The sequence below is a fragment of the Pinus tabuliformis genome, chromosome 3_2, assembly GCF_031772625.1.
Source record: "Pinus tabuliformis cultivar Carrire ecotype Pingquan chromosome 3_2, CPIR1, whole genome shotgun sequence".
Taxonomy (NCBI): Eukaryota; Viridiplantae; Streptophyta; class Pinopsida; order Pinales; family Pinaceae; genus Pinus; species Pinus tabuliformis.
This window is the reverse complement of record NC_142302.1, coordinates 775,984,362-775,989,088: the sequence shown is the minus strand read 5'-3', so window position 1 is coordinate 775,989,088 and position 4,727 is coordinate 775,984,362. Positions and strand designations below refer to the sequence as shown.

Sequence of the window (4,727 nt, the reverse complement as noted above, 5' to 3'; positions counted from 1 at the left end):
TGGAATTATATTTATCCTTTACAACTAAAGGAAAAAACTGTGTCATGATTCACAGGGAACAATACTAAGAAATACAGAACATAGATGCTTTGAAAATTTTGGGACACAAGAAGTTTTTTCAATGGTGAATAAATATAAATTTCAGCATTTTCTAATGTTTAGAACCAGTCCCAGAATTTGGAAACCTACATATTCTTATGTATGACACAATTTTTTTTCACATAGACTATAATCATAATCAGAGTAAAATACAATTATCAATACAGACATTCAAAATCGATCTAGAGTCGGGAATACTTCATTTTGGATTCATGACATTCCAGCAAATGAAAGAAAACCAAAATATTTGCCCAACCTGACAAGGAGAAATGATGCATACACTATCAAAAGGCCTATTCCCAATAACTTGGTTGGGCGCATATGATTCCTTGGCAAAACAACCAGTGCCCAGATAAGTGCAGCAGCAAGGAAGCCTAACGTGTAGAAAAGACTAGCATCCTCTGGAATCATGAAGTAAGGCTGGTTCATCCAGGCCCCTAACACCAAGGACATTCCCAATCCAGCGAGTGTATTGAACATCGGCCCTGCATAGCAACCAGACATGGCAATCTGCACTCCATCACGACTGGTCGATGCCAGTGCAATATTTGATGTCAAATCGCCCATGGAATTCCCCCAAGACAACACTGTTAGAGCTAGAAGCGATGGGGATATGTCAAGGATTGTACCGAAGGCAACCAACAGAGCCACCAGCTCATTAGCAATTATGTAAAACCACACAATGCTCATGATAAACCCTCCTGCAGCCCAAGGGAGCAGAAATGTGCGAGGTGGGTGCTCTGCCTTCGTTGTGAAGAAAGCAAGAATTCCTAATATCAAACCCAAAATCCCTGCAATAACATATGCACTTTCGCCAATGCCGAAAGGCTGGATTTCCTGAGAATTCCACAGGAAAGCCAGGAGAACTGGTGATAACATAGCACTTGCAATTGCAAACCCCCTGGACCAACGAGTCTCTTCAACTACAGGAATGGTCAGCCTACGCGGTAACAGCAATGGCAATTCCAAAAGGAACAATAAAATTCTACACCATGAATGACTCGCCTTACCTTCCTCACTTTCATCGCCCCAATCCCACATAGGCCTAGGAACCTCCCCTGTCATCTCCATTGTCTGATCTGCATAGATGGTAGCATTAGATTCCCACATCCATTGTGGCAAGGGAGGCTGCAACTCCTCTGGATCATTCATCGAGCCTGTACCTGACACTGGATCCAAAAGAGGGCTATGAATGGAACCATCTTTTTCTGAAGCAAAAATGATTCTTCGGGAATGTAAATTGAATTTCTGGGCCTCCTGAATCCTCAAAAGCTCCTTCACCACAACAACGAATACATATATGAAATATATCGACAAGAAGGCCAGTGCTCCTAACAGATTGATCTTACCAACAATCAAAATAACACAGAGTGAAGCCAAAGTAACGAGAAAGAAGCCAACATCTCTGACAAAGCAGCCACGATCCAGAGCAACCGCTGAACCAGAAACAAAGAGACTGATGGATCCAACCACAATACAGGTGACAAAAACAGCACCTCCTAAGATACTATTAAACCCTAATTGCCCAGCATCTGCGCCAACGAAGGACGCAATACTGGCAAACACATCTGGTGCTCCATTTCCCAGAGGAAGAAGAGTCACGCCTGCAACCGTGGGATGCAGCTTCAACAGACTACACATCATCTTCAAAGAATAGCAGAAATACTCTGTCGCTGTATTCCCCAGCATATATAACAATGCCACAAGCCACACAACCAGCACTGTGTACCTGATAATTGCCCATCCTTGACAAGCACAGTAGAAGAACTCTATATACTCGATAAATCCTCCAGAAGTGCACTGGTCATGATGAGATTTGATATATTCACACTCGTTATCACGATTCAAGTGCCGTTTCTCTACTCTGCAAGGAGCATCGTCTTCATCCTCCATCGCCGGCACCACGATGTTATCTTGTTCTACTTCTGAACGGCTTGCAGCAAGGCTACGGCCGTCTTCCAGGAGACTTTTTGGCAGATGATGGCCCGCTTCTGAAGCATTTTCATTCAGAAATCTTGAGAGTATATGAAAACCCGTGAAGACTGAACTGGAATAATTCGATATTTGTGATCTAGATATTGAGTCCCGGGAAGCTTTTGAGCTCCAGCGATGCAAGGCTTTTGCAGATTTCCTTCTTAGGAAAAGAGGGGATGTAATGCGAGTTCCGTTTAACAGACAGAAAATCAGCACAATCACGAAGGCTAGATTAAATATTAAACGCACTTTCTTAGTCCAGTTTCCAAGCCCGTTTATTGCCATTGCCGTTGGCTACAGAGCAAGAGAAATGAAATCACTCGTTATCCATCGGCCAAAAATCATGGGAAATTTTCTTCAGCTCTGTCACCGCTTCAACTGATAACTTCCCCTGGGGTTTGATGCCTCAAAACGCTCTCGTCGAGCAAAGCGACAAGAGAAAAATACATCAGAGCTCCTAAACTTCAGCATTTAGTTTTCATTTCGAACCAAAACTCGAATCAATCCCTTACTTCAGATCTCTACAGATTATGATGCTCAAAACTGCAAATTTTACATCAATCTTTACAGAAAACAGACAAGATTCCTCCGGTTATCGCGTTGCATCTCAGTTTTTCTTTCTCCAGGTCTTCACACATTCAAATGCTCGAAAGAAAAGAAAAAAAAGTCGCATCCATCTTTGCAGAAAAAAAACAGAAAAGATTCCTCCAGTTTCCGCGTTGTGCCTCGCAGTTTCTCTTCCTTCAGGTTTTCATATACTAGAATGGTCGAAAAAACCAAAATGCCAAGATTCCTCCAGTTTAATCGTTGCGCCTCACAGTTTCTCTTCCCTCAGGTTCTCATATACTAAATTTCCATCCATCTTTGCGCAAATTAGACAAAAAAACCTCAAATTTTTGCATCGCGCCTCGATTTCACGCGAAAGCGTGAAAGACTTTTAAAAATTCGGTGCTTTAAACCTCATTTTAAATTTATCCTAAATTTTCACAGGCAGACTGCTTTGTCAGTATTCAAAGAAGCGAAAAATGCACCTGAACTTTGAAGCCGCAGGCAAAAGTACAAATGTGTGCCAATTCTCCGTTTGCTGGTGAATAGACTTCTAAGGACAGTGAAAAGCCAAAGAAGGCTCTGGCCTTATCCGTTCTTTTCCAGATTTGCAGGCATACCGCCAATTTAACAACAGAAAATCGAAGCTTTACCAGAATTCTGACGGTTCAAAGCACCGAATGCGGCCGATCCCGTTCCCTTTACCATTGGTTTGCTGATTGCAGAGTTTCGAGGCACGTGGCCATGGAGCTTGGTACCTGAGCTCATGAATAAGTGACCAGAATGCTAAGAATTCCTCTCTTATAGGAGTCCTCTGGGATGCGCCCACCATGGTAAACATTCATTCGATTTCCAGGTGCTTGAGAGGTACTGGTGGCAAAGGTGTTGTCGGTCGAGTAAAGAAGCATAGAAACTTTGGGGAATTAATGTATCACTCAAGTCAAAGTGATCGCATTGTCGCTTGACAATTACACAACGAAAGATAATGTGAGCCCCACTCGCACATTGACGGTGGACACACGTATACGTATCTCATTTTTATAGATATTTATTTTTTTATTTTTTATTTTTTAATAGTTGGGAAAGTTTATTATAATTTAATTATTAAACCAGTAGTAAGGATAATGATTCTAGCTATTATCTACTAATGCAGATTGATTTATTATGGTTATTTAAGAAAAACTACACCATTTGCTGGAATAACTTGTTCGTGATTCCTAAGGGGCAGACTTCTACTCTTACTAGACGTCTTTGGATTTTAGATGGTTAACCTATTTTCTTGTCTCCAAAAAAGATATACTCTTAGTTAAATAAAAACAATTTTAAGACATACTTTAGACTTATTCTTTATCCATTTTCACTTGTCATTCATATATATATAATTTATTAGTTAATAATATATAATATCTTAATTAATAATTAAATTAATCTATACTAAAAAGAAAAAATACAACTATCAAATATATGTAATAGTGCATTATTATTTATTTTTATTATTATTTTATTGTTATTTTTGTTTGTTATTATTTTATTTTTAAGATAACAAAGTTATTAATATAAAAATAAAAAATAATGAATCTGTTTTTTTATTAAATAAACTTTATCACTTGTAAATAAGTATATTTAATTTGTACATTTGACGTTTGTACTTGCTAAGTGTTGTGTGGAAGATTTATAAAAATCATGATAAAGTGTATAGAAGCATTTAGATTTGGAAATATTTTAGATTTAACCCTTTTTATATATTTAAATTTTATATAGATGTGAGTTTTTTGGTTTTATAAATAAGGTGGTTTTATTTTTTAATTTAATGATGATTTTTATAATATTGTTATTAATTATTAATTTTAATATGGAAAATAAATTTTTATAATTATGTTTATTATTATAATAATATATCAGGGTAAATTTGTTTTAATTTTGGATTTATCAATTACATAATCATGATAAATTTATCTTAATCTTGGATCTATAAATCACATAGATATTAAATCTCTTCAGGTGTCAATCTCTTTTAGTGTGTAAAACTTGAAATATATATATGTATGTGTGTGTGTCAAGTGTAAGTCAATTCCATGTTAAGCATGGAAGGAATTATGTTAGGGAAT

General features: G+C 37.6%; 1 pseudogene; it reads right to left on the bottom strand.

Moving 5' to 3' along the window:
• Positions 1–229: 229 nt before the first annotated feature.
• Positions 230–3,512, bottom strand: LOC149182923 (cation/calcium exchanger 3 pseudogene; annotated as a pseudogene).
• Between the last annotated feature and the right edge of the window lie 1,215 nt (positions 3,513–4,727).